Genomic DNA, 14,074 nt, shown 5'->3' on the forward strand with positions numbered 1-14,074 from the left:
CAACTTGGGTGTGAGTGGTGGCATGGAGCTAGGGAGAAATAGAAGAATTAAGTTATTTAGGAAAAAAGAATAACAGGACTTGGGACATGATTTAGTGGCAGGAGAGACAAAGGTAGGAGTCAAGACAGCTCCCAGGTTTCTGACTTTGGCTACTGGATGGCTTCTGAAGTTAGGAACATTAATGGAAGAACAGCTTGGCAGAAGGTTAGTTTGAAACATGACAAGTTTGAGTTGTAAGACATTTGAGTTTGGAACTCGGGTGTTGAAACCCTATTACCCTCAGTCCTACAGGGCTTTGCACTGTCTCTAGAGGGCTGGTGTGGCCACCCCTGACATTCTCACTGATTATTAGGTACTTGGTCTGAAGACTCACCTACACCTGGGAAGGTGGGAAGTCAAGGGACAGGTGCTGGAAGAAAGGGTAGCCAGATAGAAAGAATAACCAGAGGGACAGCCAGTAGAAAGAGAACACAGGAAACATCAAAAAGGATAGTTAGCTCCTCCTTTACCTCTCTGTTTGTTAGAATCCCCCCTACCCCTGATAGGGTGTAACAAGAAGGGCACTTTACATCTTTGGCATCTTTTCCAAAACACAATCGTGTGAAAAACAAAAGACAAACCCATTCCACAGGATAACGTGCCAATTTCTCAAGATTGTCAAAGTCACGAGAAAACAAGGAAAGACTGAGAGACTGTCAGACCAGAGGAGCCTACAGAGACAGGACAACAGAACGAAATGTGGGTGCCTGGAATGGAGTCTGGAACAGAAAGAGGACGTTAATCCAAAAGACGGTGAAATTCAAAGTCTGGGATTCAGTTAATATAATGTCCCAATGCTGACTTCTTAGTTCTTACAAATGTATTGTGGTTGTGTAAGGTATTAAAAACGAGGCAAACTGGATGATGGGATATAGGAAAACTCCGTACTATGGATACAAAGTGCAAGTGAAAGAATCACTCACTAAGTCAGGCCTGGCTCTCTGTGGCCCCATGGACTGCAGTGGACCAGGTTCCTCTGTCCATGAAATTCCAGGCAAGACAACTAGAGCGTGTTGCCATTCCCTTTTCCAGGGGATCTTCCCAACCTAGGTATCAAATCCAGGCCTTCTTCATTGCAGGCAGATTGTTCACCATCTGAGCCACCAAGGAAGCTCCCCTTTCTATAATTCTAACGTTATTCTATTCAAAAAAGGTTGTTTTTTAAAGAGTGACTGTATGTCATCAAGAACTCCCCAATGCAAATGAAAGCCAAAGAAAGATCTTCTGTGCCTTTGGGAGTTATAGCACATTATGACAGTACAGTGGTACTTATTTCCCAGCCCAGATGGAGAAGGAAGTGTACCATGGAGGTCAATTTTTCAGAAAATTGAAACTAACCCTTCAGTCACACACACACAAAAACACACACACTATTTTCAGCATTTTTTTCCCCACAGCAAGCCTTCAAAAGCAAATGATAAAGTTCCCTCCCTCTAAGCAGAGGACACTAAATGCAACTGAATCCTTTCTGGGTTAATCAGGGTCATTGGGATGAACATCTGCTATTATGTCACATCATACCAAGCATGGTTCTGTCTTTAGCTCTCTTTACTGACTCATAGAGTTGGACATGCAGGGACCATCTCTCCACAGCCATGAAATGACTAGGGAAAGCCCCAAGGATGTGGATTAAGGATATGACACGTGTGTGTGGAACCACAGGTGAGCCCCCATGGAGCAGAGAGCATCTTCGACCCTCTTAAACATTAGCATTCGGCTGGAGAGCAGACGGCAGCTGAATTTCCCTTTCTGTGCCTTTTCTGTTAGTAATGCAACTTCTGTAGTTTGCTGAATGCAAAACAAATCCTCTGAACAACAGAAGACCCCAGTCATCCCTATTGACGTCATTCCAGACCCAAGAAGCAGGTAGAGATGAGGGGTAAACTCACTGATATTTTCAGGAGGAAGTTTAAGTTGGGATACTTCCCAGCTCGAGCTGGGAAATATTTTGTTTGTGATGTATATTGGGGGGAATTATTTGGCTTCTGTTACACGAAGGGGTCTTCCCTGGTGGGATTCAGAGTTTAAACAATCTACCTGCAATGCAGGAGATGCAGGAGACACATGTTCAATCCCTGGGTCGGAAAGATCCCCTGGAGGAGGGTGTGGCAACCCACTCCTGGAGAATCCCAGGGACTGAGGAGCCTGGCGGGCTACAGTCCATAGGGTCGCACAGAGTCAGACACAACTGAAGCCACTGAGCATGCACGCACATGAAGGAGTGTCTCATAAAACCACAGAAAGCAGTATGACGTGAAACTCGGTGATAGGTCATTAGAAAAGTACAGGAGAGGGATTAAAACCTTGACTTCCTACCAAGTCTTTCCCATTATCCTCTTTCAGGGCTGTATGCCTGCCTGAGTTTTCTCCATGGAAAGACCATGTCTTTCTGGAGTCCAACCATGGCCCACCCACACAGCCTGGACAAGAGAATGGACTGGAAAGTGGACTTCACCCAGCTCTGTCCCAGCTTGTCATTCAGTCAACCATGGAGACAAGATTCCCATTGCCTTCCCAGAGTCTCTTTCCCTTGAACATAAGCCCCTCGGACACTGCAGGCTCTATTTCTTGCTTCTTTCTTGCTGCCCAAATCACCTTGTTTGACCCCAGGTTAGCTGAGTGCTTACACAATAAATCTCTCCAAGTAACTAGATGAGGCACGAGGTGATTAAGCACCAAATTATCAGTTCAAGGAGACAGTTAAAGAGCAATGGGGGACTTCCCTGGTGGTTGAGTAGCTAAGACTTCATGCGCTGACCCGGATTTGATCTGTGGCCTGGGAACCAGATCCCATGTGTCACGACTAAGGCCCCACGTGCTGCAACTAAAAAAAAAAAAAAAATCCCATATGATACAATTAAAAAATCCACACACCACAACAAAGACCGAAGATCCTGCAGGCTGCAAGTAAGACCCAGCACAGCCAAATAAAGAAATATTTTCTTTAAAAAGAACAACGGGAATATTCAAGAAGCTTCCCATGCAAGGCCCACACTGCTCAAGCTTCTGTCAGCATCGTGCATATAAAAAAGCTAGGCTGAGGTGGAAGGTTTTGACCTGAAGTTGTCAGCTGACTAATCTCAGACAAAAGTCTGACAATGGAAAAGATATTTTAATGTCCATACTATGTCAGAGCAAGTCTGGGAAAGCATGTATGGATCTGTATGCATTTAGGGCAGTTTCTCCCCTTCAGGACTATTCACATTTTTGGCCTGATAATCCTGTTGCGGAGGGCCATCCTGTGCACTGTAGGAAGCACTGCTATGAGAGTTCACAAGTTTGAACATCGGGTTCCCAAACGTGAATTTCAGCCAGCAGCAAATCGCTTCAGTATATGTACATTGACACAATATAAACAGCATCCCTGGCCTCCATCCTTCGGGTACCAGCAGCATCGCCACTGTCCAACCCCAAGTTGTGACAACCAAAAATGTCACCAGACATTGTCAAATGTCCCCTGGGGCACAAAACTGCCCCTGCTTAAGAACCACCAATTCAAGGTGACACATCAGAAAGCTACAAATCTTAACCTCTTTACCTTAGCTCCCAGAAAATTGTTGCGTCTGATAAAATAGTAGCAAAAGAATTGGTCACATGAGACATTCCTCAGCACATCTTACTTAGGTAACCATTTTGAAAACATTACTTAGTCTGCTTTTTAATGTCCCCTGGGATCAACTCCCTTTGGGTTTTCATAACAGTTAGATTCTTGGCGGCTGTCTTTCAGAATTAGCAGGCTCACTTTGATCAGATAATGCAAATTAGGGAATCTACCATATTTCCCTTTTCCTTAACTGCTAGAAAGCTTAGAGGCAAATGTAATGTTTAGTTGCAGAAAGCATCAAAGCTCATGTGGCTAAGTATTTTCTTCCTTTAAACAAATATCCACATAGTGGCTTTATATGCCACATATATTTTAAATGCTCTATAAATACTAGCTTCCTGAAATCATTCTGTCATTGCAACAATTCTATGGGTAAGTACTATTATTATCCTCCCTTTTCAGGTAATAAGGCTTCCCCGGTGGCTCAGATGGTAAAGCGTCTGCCTGGAATGAGGGAGACCGGGGTTCAGTCCCTGGGTCAGGAAGATCCCCTGGAGAAGGCAATGGCAACCCACTCCAGTACTCTTGCTTGGAAAATCCCATAGACAGAGGAGCCTGGTAGGCTACAGTCCATGGGGCCGGTAATAAACTGAGGTGATTTCTTTTTAAATTTCTATGAATTATTTCCTTCTCATCATCCTTGTTTTATAAGTAAGGACCTTCAGACTCTGTTTATAAGTCACGGGGCAAGAGTTCCTGTATCACACACCTACACCACTAGGTCCTCTCAGCCTCCCATCTGCTGTTTCACCTGCCACTACAGCAACCAGTGCCCACAGCTTACAGGTGCACTGCTCAGAGCCCAGCCCATGTCCAGGCCACACATCTCCCATCGCCCACCCCTGACCTCCCTGTCCACACAGAGGTCCAGGGCACGGGGATCTTGCTCCAGAGCCCACAAGTGCACAGCCCATATCTGCAGAGGAACTGACATCTGTGGTCAAAGCACCGCCAAACAGGAGATGGAAACTGTTGGTAAATTCATCCTCTCTTCTTCACTCCAAAGAGACTGTCCCGAGATGCGGCTGGTTCTTTAAGACAGAGCAACCAGGAACACTAGGTGGAAACCAGCTCAGTTACACCTGCTCCAGTTTCTCCTTCTCCTTCCCTGCCTCCTGTGTCTCTCGGGTCGCCCACTTCTGCTCCTTGGCACTGTACCTCCCAACCAAGCAGCAGCAACGTACTGTTAGGGGAAGCACACTGATTGAAACCGCCCACCCTAGCCAGGCACCATAGTAACCATTTGCATCAGTTGTTTTATGACAGGAGATCCTGATAAGGAATACGGAACTAATAAGCCACCGCCAACCAAAAGAGTTCGGGAAAAGTCGAAAGGAGACACCACGTGTCCGTCCACTTCCCAGAATCCCCCTCGCTAGCATTCATCTTGGCTGAGCGAAGCGTGCGCCTCCAGGAAAGACTCTGAATTAGAATGATTGGCCAAAAACCACCGGAAACTAATCCCATCACCATAAAACCCGAGACTGTGAGCCACGCGGCAGAGCAGTTCTCCTGGGTTCCCTTACCCTACTGCTCTCCACCCGGGTGCCCTTCCCAATAAAATCTCTTGCTTTGTCAGCACATGTTTCCTTGGACAATTCTTTCCTGAGTGTTAGACAAGAGCCCAGTTTCAGGCCCTGGAAGGGGTCCCCTTTCCTGCAACAGTACCACTGTCTGGCTCTGCTTTCTATGGAAACTCTCTCCCACTCTCTACAACCCTATGGACCACGGCCTGCCAGGCTCCTCTGTCCATGGGATTCTCCAGGCAAGGATACTGGAGTGGGTTGCCATTTCCATCTCCTCTAAGGAATCAGACCTAGATAAATATAAATAATTATAAATAAAATCACACACAATGGAAGTTTACCAAATTATTTCCATTAACTTCAGTCAGTAAATATTTTGTGTGATCCAACTGGAATACAACCGAGGAAAAACTATCCCCGTTGTTGCTGTTCAGACGCTCGGTCATGTCCACCTCTTTGTGACCCCATGGACTGTAGCCCACCTCTGTCCATGGGATTCTCCAGTCAAGAAGACTGGAGTGGGTTGCCATTCCCCCCTCGAGGGGATCTTCCCGACCCAGGGATCGAACCCGAGTCTCCTGAACAGGCAGGCGAACTCTTTACCACTGAGCCAACAAGGAAGCCCACAACTAACCCTAGCAGCACTTTAAGGGCCAATGACATTTTTAAAGCTGAAGAAACCAAGAGGGAGGAGACTGCTCAAGATCACATGCCCTGGTAGTGGCATGTGAATATAATACCAGCATTTATTTAGTGCCTACAACATTAAGTTTCCATATAAATGACTTCTGTCTGTGCTCAAAAATTGCATAATTAATCTTACTGTTCCCATTGTATGCACAAGAAACCGGGGGTCAGAAAAAGTGAAGTGAAACATTTAAAGTCACAATGGCAGCAAACAGAAGAATGAGGTGTGAGCTCCTCAGGCCTAGTTCTTTCCCCAACTGCTTCCTAGAGTCTGGCTGTGGGCTCTGGCTGTCCTGGGGGCCTGGCAGAAAACCATGCTGGACTCTGGAGGAAGACAGGCTTTCAACTGAAGTCCTAGCCCTACTGCTTAATAACTCTGTGACCTTAAGTTACTTGTTTTTCTGAGCCTTGATTTTAAATTCAGAAAATAGAGATCACAACATCCACTCAGAGTAAAGCTGTGAGAAGGAAATGAAATGACATATGTTAATATCCCACCGCAGTGCCTATACACACTAAGTGCTTAATAAATGTGAGCCAGGATCAGTTCTCTGGAATCAAAGATGCTTCCCAAACACAACATTAGCTTCTCTCTTGTAGGTGCTTCTTAGGTGACACCCATGGTGCTAAGCATCCCCTACAGAAGAAGAAATCACTTCTAATCATCCCAGCAGCACTAAGGGAAGGAAGATGAAGGGGAATGTTTATTAGTCAGTCATGTTCACCCTTGTTGAACTTTGCTCTCTCTATGTAGCAGTTTTAAAACTAATCTATGGATTAGTTTCGTCCTAAGCAAGAATACTGTGAAGTATGAGGTTGGATGTGCTAGCTACAGTTTTTTATGCACATTAAAACATAGATACCCTTCATTAAAATTTAAATTTATTGTTATTTAAAATACCAAGAAAAAAATATGAGATAGAACAAGACTGGCAAAAGATTGATCACTGTTGAAACTAGATTACGAGGACATGAGACTATACCATTCTCTCTGTAATTTTAGGCAGCTTTGAAATTTTCAAAATAAAGCAGCTTTGAAAATAAGATAAAACATAGCTATCAAACCTGGGGTGGAGGAGAGGAATGTTCTTTCAGTTCAGTCACTCAGTTGAGACCAACTCTTTGCGAGCCCATGGACTGCAGCACACCAGGCCTCCCTGTCCATCACCAACTCCTGGAGGTTACTGAAACTCACGTCCATTGAGTCGGTGATGCTATCCAACCATCTCATTCTTTGTCGTCCCCTTCTCCTCCTGCCTTCAATCTTTCCCAGCATCAGGGTCTTTTCCAATGAGTCTGTTCTTCGCATCAGGTGGCCAAAGTATTGGAGTTTCAGCTTCAGCGTCAGTCCTTCCAATGAACACCTAGGACTGATCTCCTTTAGGATGGACTGGTTGGATCTCCTTGCAGTCCAAGGGACTCTCAAGCATCTTCTCCAACACCACAGTTCAAAAGCATCAATTCTTTGGCACTCAGCTTTCTTGATAGTCCAACTCTCACATCCATACATGACTACTGGAAAAACCATAGCTTTGACTAGATGGACCTTTGTTGGCAAAGAAATGTCTCTGCTTTTTAATATGCTGTCTAGTTTGGTCATAACTTTTCTTTCACTGAGACCTAAAATCATGTCCCATTCCCCAGAGGAGCAATTGTCACACCTTGGGAAACAGTGGCCCGAGAGACCCATGAGAAGGTCACATCACAGGGACATTCGGGATTCATTCTATTTCATGAGCTGCATCCTCTGTGCTTAGAACAACTAGTCACACAGATAAAGGCTTAAATTAAAGTTTGCTGAATCAGTGAATGAATGATTATCTCACCGCTTAGCCTCTCTGTGACTTTCAGCTCTGTCTCCTTGGATACCCTAAATTGGTAACTCTTCCTAGAAATTTTCTTTGAAGTTTACACTTCAAAATGATTAGTACTGTAAAAACAGGCATAATCTGAGGAGTCCCTGCTGTTTTTCTTTTACTGCCCTACCATTTGGCTTCCATTACTGTGAAAAAATACCTAGAAAGCTTCCACAAACTTCCACAATCACATCAGTTTGGCCCCAGATGCTTTTTGTTAAATGTATTATCTATATTACTTTGCTCATACTAGTTTATATGTATTTCATCAAAGAATTTCTTCAGTTAAGTTCAGTTCAGTTCAGTCACTCAGTCGTGTCCGACTCTTTGCGACCCCATGAATCACAGCACGCCAGGCCTCCCTGTCATCACCAACTCTCAGAGTTCACTCAAACTCATGTCCATCGAGTCGGTGATGCCATCCAGCCATCTCATTCTCTGTCGTCCCCTTCTCCTCCCGCCCCCAACCTTTCCCAGCATCAGAGTCTTTTCCAGTGAGTCAACTCGTCGCATGAGGTGGCCAAAGTATTGGAGTTTCAGCTTTAGCATCAGTCCTTCCAATGAACACCCAGGATTGATCTCCTTTAGAATGGACTGGTTGGATCTACTTGCAGTCCAAGGGACTCTCAAGAGTCTTCTCAAGCACTACAGTTCAAAAGCATCAATTCTTCGGCGATCAGCTTTCTTCACAGTCCAACTCTCACATCCATACATGACCACTGGAAAAACCACAGCCTTGACTTACCCTCTGCTATTAAGAATAAGCTTGATAACCCTTTGTCCCAAGTGGCTTGTTTGGTATTAGTAAGGAGGAAGGTGTGAGGTAATTCCAGGAGGCCAAAGTACTGAATGTGCTTCCAGAGTGGGACTCTTACCAGCAGGCCAACATTCAGTGTGTCTGCTCTAAGCTACACCCTACTCACACTGCTCTAAGCTACACCCTACTCACACCTATAGCCAAGTGAACCCTACCCACACTCCACAGATACACCTCTGAAATATTCTGGGATCAGAGGCTGGTACCAAATTAGATATCTCAATTAAAGGTTAAATATACCAGAAGTCTAAATCTATCTGGTAGGATAGAAAGGCCTTGGCAGTATTACTTTTTGTGTATATAATTAGTAATCCTAAAAGACAGTCATTGTGTGCAACTTTATTATGCAAAGCAATTAGTATTATGCAAAATACTGATTCAAATCATAGCATGATTTTTTTTGTCTTTTTGCTGGAAGATATGAGCTAAATTTCTGTTAAATATTCATCTACCTTTTGAATCACCAGATGTATTCAGTTTAACTCTTTTGGATATAGCAACAATAAAAGAGATTATATGACTAACTTAAAAATCCAAAATAGCAGAAACAAGTTTTTTCAAGTCTGGGAAATTAGAGCAGTCATTCTACTTTGCTGCCATAAAATACAAATACAGAAATTAGGTTTCTACTCTCAAAGTCTTTTTTCTGGAAATAGCTTTCTTTCTTGCTTATAGAATGAGAACCAGCCACACATCATTTTTATGGTCTTTTTTCAGAAATGAAGTGGCTCAAGAATGCTTAGAGAAGGAAGTGGATGCAGGGCTGGTGGCTCAGCAACCTCTAATTAGAGAAGCCCCACGTGATGCATAGTCTGTACTTGGACCACCCAAGACAAAGCTGTCCACCTGTTTCACATCTTGTTGCATAAACCAAACCCGAAGTATTTTTCCAAGGAAGTGATCAGCAGGTAACTGTCAGTTTAAAAATTCTCCTTGGAGAAGTAGTATAAATGGCCCATAAAACAGATGAAAAAATGCTCTATCTCACTTACATTGAAGAAATTAAAATTAGTGTACTTTCTCACCTCTTTGTTGGTCTACTGAAATAGCCTTCTAACTGCTTGCCATCTTGCAAAGGAAGCTAGAAACCCAGCTTCCCAGTTCACTTATTAAATATATTTAACAATAAATTATACCGTTCTTCAACCTAAACTGTATCAATCTGAAACTTTTTACATTTACAATATCAGAAATCTTTTCATGTTAGCACATAGATCTGTCTTTTTAGCTGCTGGGTAGTATTCCACAGGTTCCTTTAGCTATTCTCTAATTAATACACAGTTAAATTGTGAACAACTTTTCTGCTGTTACAAATAAGGCTGAAATGAACATCGTGTATGTGCCTTCTTGCCACATGACAGTGTTTGCCTAAGGAAGACACCAAGAAGTAATTTCTTAAAAAATAGCCACTACCAAGTTGCCTTCCAAAAAAAGCTGTGAGGACACCCCACCAGTGGAGTGTGAGAGGCTTACAAAACAACTTTGCTGACATCTGCTTCTAGATGCTCTGATCTGTTCCACTTTCTATTTTCTGTGACTTGTATCATCTTTAATTCTGAGAAATTCTTGACTTTAATTATCTTTTTTTTTTGGCCATGCAGGCATGTGGGATCTTAGTTCCCAGACCAGGGATTGAACCTAGGCCCTCCGCAGTAAGAGGGAGAAGTCTTAACCACTGAGCCGCTAGAGAAGTCCCTTTAATTTTCTCTTTAAATAGTATCCCTCCCTCCTCTCCTTTTTCTCCTGTGAATAGTGGAACTTCTGAATCTGCACTTCGTTTCTTCATTTTCCTTTCAGATTTCCCATCTCCTCCAACTTTACACCCTCCTGGGGGCAATCTCTTGACCCAATCGTTCAATTCACACATGCCCGCTTTCACACAGTGCATCAGCCGTGGGTGGCACCCTCTGAAGCGGCGCATCTTCCGTGCGCCACCCCGGATGCCGGGCAGCGGAGGCTGGGGATAGCGCACACGCGCAGCTGGTGTCCGCCCAGGAGCCCAGCCGTCTCCGCGGTCCCGGCCTCGCTTGGCAGCCATGGGGCCAGCGAGGCAGCTCCTGCACTCCGGGCTCCAGCAAGGGCACCCTAGCACTGCACATTACCAGCTGAAGACCTTCTCCAGTGGGGGCCTGATCTGAGACAACATGTGAAGGGACACCGAAATCGGGGTGCTGGTCAAGACCTTCATGGACCAGGGGAAGCTCATCCCGGACCACCTCATGATTCGACTGTTGCTCCAGGAGCTAAAATATGTCACCCAGTATAACTGGCTGATGTGTGGTTTCCCCAGGACACTTGCGCAGGCTGAATGAAGCCTTGGACAGAGTCCATCAGATACACCTGGTGATGAACCTGAATGTGCCATTTGATGTCATTCGGCAACGCCTCGAGGCTCGCTGGATTCATCCAGCCAGTGGCCGCGTCTATAACCTCGGATTTAACCCTCCCAAAGTGGTCTGTGTGGGCGATGTGACTGGAGAGCCTGTCATTCAGTGTGTAGATGATAAACCTGAGACACTTAGCAAAAGAATGAAGGTTTACCAAGACCAAACGAAACCGGTCCTGTAATATTATCAGAAAAAGGGAGTGTTGGAAACATTTTCTGGAACAGAAACCAATAAGATCTAGCCCTGTATGGAGGCTTTCCTGCAAACCAAAGTCCCACTGAGACACCCAAAAACTCAGTTACTCCAGGAGGAAAAATTCTTGTGATCAGCAAGATGAACAGAACTTCTTTCACAAGAAGTTCCTCGTTCTAAGACTCCACCATGTACAAATTCTTTGAAAATTATATTAGTTTTTTTTTTTTTTCAAGCAATTCAGGAGCTGTTTTATTTATTTTTTTTTTTGAACAGAGGAAAATTTATGCGTCAAACCTGGACTGGTCACTTATGATAATATACATGCTACAATTCCATTCTCCCCAATCATTCCACCTTCACCCTCTCCCACAGAGTCCCAAAGACTGTTCTAAATGCCTATGTCTCTTTTGCAGTCTCTTATAAACATTATCCTCAATGGTGAAAAACTGAAAGCATTTCCCCTAAAGTCAGGAACAAGACAAGGGTGCCCACTCTCACCACTACTATTCAACATAGTTCTGGAAGTTTTGGCCACAGCAATCAGAGCAGAAAAAGACATAAAAGGAATACAAATTGGAAAAGAAGAAGTAAAGCTAATTATATTAGTTTTATTTCTGTGGATTTTATGCTGGACATAAAGGATATGCCAAATGAGTCTGATAATAAGAATTGTCTTTCAAAATTGTCTAGTGTGTTTTATCCAGCTGTCTTCTATGGGTGTGCAATTCAAAAACATCAGAGATGTCTAAACTTTAAAAAATTCTTTTAGACCAAAAGTAAAAAAAAAAAGTAAAAGAGTATGGATGTGAGAGTTGGACTGTGAAGAAAGCTGATCGCTGAAGAATTGATGCTTTTGAACTGTGGTGCTGGGGAAGACTCTTGAGAGTCCCTTGGACTGCAAGGAGATCCAGCCAGTCCATTCGAAAGGAGATTGATCCTGGGTGTTCATTGGAAGGACTGATGCCGAAGCTGAAACTCCAATACTTTGGCCACCTCATGTGACGAGTTGACTTACTGGAAAAGACTCTGATGCTGGGAGGGATTGGGGGTGGGAGGAGAAGGGGACGACAGAGAATGAGATGGTTGGATCGCATCACCGACTTGATGGGCATGAGTGTGAGTGAACTCCGGGAGTTGGTGATGGACAGGGAGGCCTGGCGTGCTGTGATTCATGGGGTCGCAAAGAGTTGGATACGACTGAGCAACTGAACTGAACTGAACTGAAAAGAGCAATTGGTAGTAATCTAACTTTTGTTTAGTAATAATAAGTGACTGGTAAGGTTTTATATTTTCCTAAAAAAGTAAAAAATTAAAATACTAATTTGGAGAAAATATTTCATCAGAAGCTTTTGCATAGCCAGATGCCAAAAAAAGGGGGGAAAAAAGACATTTCTAACATGGAGGATGTGGATTTATGAGATGCGATCTCTGTAAAATTCCAGATAAAAATAACTGAATGCAGAATGAGAATTTACTGCTGACTTTAAGAAATCTATAAGGTGGCCACATGAGCTTCATTAATTTTGTTGATAAACATACCTTCCATTTCCTCAGAACTATTTTTTATTTTAAAAAAATCAACATTTAGGTAAATATTACTTTGATAGAATTTGTTTTCCTCTGAAAATACATGTTTATTGAGGGATATAACATGTTAGAGATTGACATTAGAAGTTCTTGTATAAGCACCAAAATTGAATGAATCTTCTTTAATGGAAAATGTAATTGACATGTTTTCAGATGTTAAGAAATGTGTGTTTTAGGGGACTTCCCTGGCGGTCCAGTGGTTAAGACTCCACACTTCCTGTGCAGGGGGTACAGGTTTGATCCCTGGTTGAAGATCTAAGATCCCATATCCCACATGCTGTGTGGCCAGGAAAAAAAAAAAGTGTTTTAGGATCTTCTTGCCCGTTCTCCTTTTTATCGATATGCCTTGGTAACACATTAAAGTATTAAAAAAGCAAAGAATGAATTTAAAAAAAAATTCATGCCATTATGTAAAATACAAATACTGTATAATTAAGAAACAAAAATAGATCAAGCAAGGCTGGTGGGAAATTTCCTTGACAGAAATAGTTGTCATAATTAGTAAATGGAAATTTACTTGCTAGAAAAAGCCATCATAATTAGTAAATGTGGCACTAGAAAGGCTTTATATGATAGGTTAGAAAAGACTAGGAAAGTAACTGAATTTGCTGAAGGTGGAGTTCTTTATTCCTGATCAAAGAAGTTGATACCTGGTGGCGTTCACTGACATCCCATCTTAAGGGAAGAAAATCTTGTCACATTTTTCTGAGCAGCCATTTTAAAATAACCATTTTGGGTTCCTTCAGTGGGGTCAGGAGAATGTGTGCTTATGTTTTATGGCCTGGTGTAGTGGAGCAGTATTAGAAATGGAGGAGAAACTAGGCTATTTCTTAAATATTTTTACTCTATTTTAGTTAGTGCTAAATCAAATGATACAAGTCCTTGTACAAACTATTACTGCCTTTGAAAAATTCATCCCATTTTATTCCAGGCACTTAAAACACAAATACCATCAAATGTTTTTTATGTATTTGCAGGGTTGGGGGTGTGCTTATTTTTCTTTTGATTTTTTTCATTCACTGTCAGTTTTCAAAACAGACCAAGCCTTTTTAAAAGATCTACAGAAAACATTTCATACTTTAAAATACTTTCTATAATGTCTTATACTGTTAGATACTTTCCAAGAAGTAAAATACTGAACTTATGAACTATTACTAGTCACTAGGTTATAAGGCATCATTAGTCTTTATTATAGTAAAACTGGACTTCAGAAAAAAATGTCTACCTATTCAGTATTTTATTAAACAGGCCAAGTTTTCATCTTCATGACCTCCAGTTGATTTGTGATGCCTCTATCCTCACACATCTATCAGAAAAATCTACATATGCTTATTCTTAATTTCTGCTTTGCTTGCTCTGTTATTTATCTTGCTTGA

At 42.7% G+C, this 14,074-nt stretch overlaps 1 pseudogene; it reads left to right on the forward strand.

Annotated features, from left to right (window-relative positions):
- The first annotated feature begins 10,748 nt into the window (after positions 1 to 10,748).
- LOC129563425 (GTP:AMP phosphotransferase AK3, mitochondrial pseudogene) lies at positions 10,749 to 11,241 on the forward strand (annotated as a pseudogene).
- Positions 11,242 to 14,074: the final 2,833 nt, after the last annotated feature.

This window comes from Moschus berezovskii, chromosome 9 (genome assembly GCF_049115385.1).
Source record: "Moschus berezovskii isolate FMDL1 chromosome 9, NW_MosBer_1.0, whole genome shotgun sequence".
Lineage (NCBI taxonomy): Eukaryota > Metazoa > Chordata > Mammalia > Artiodactyla > Moschidae > Moschus > Moschus berezovskii.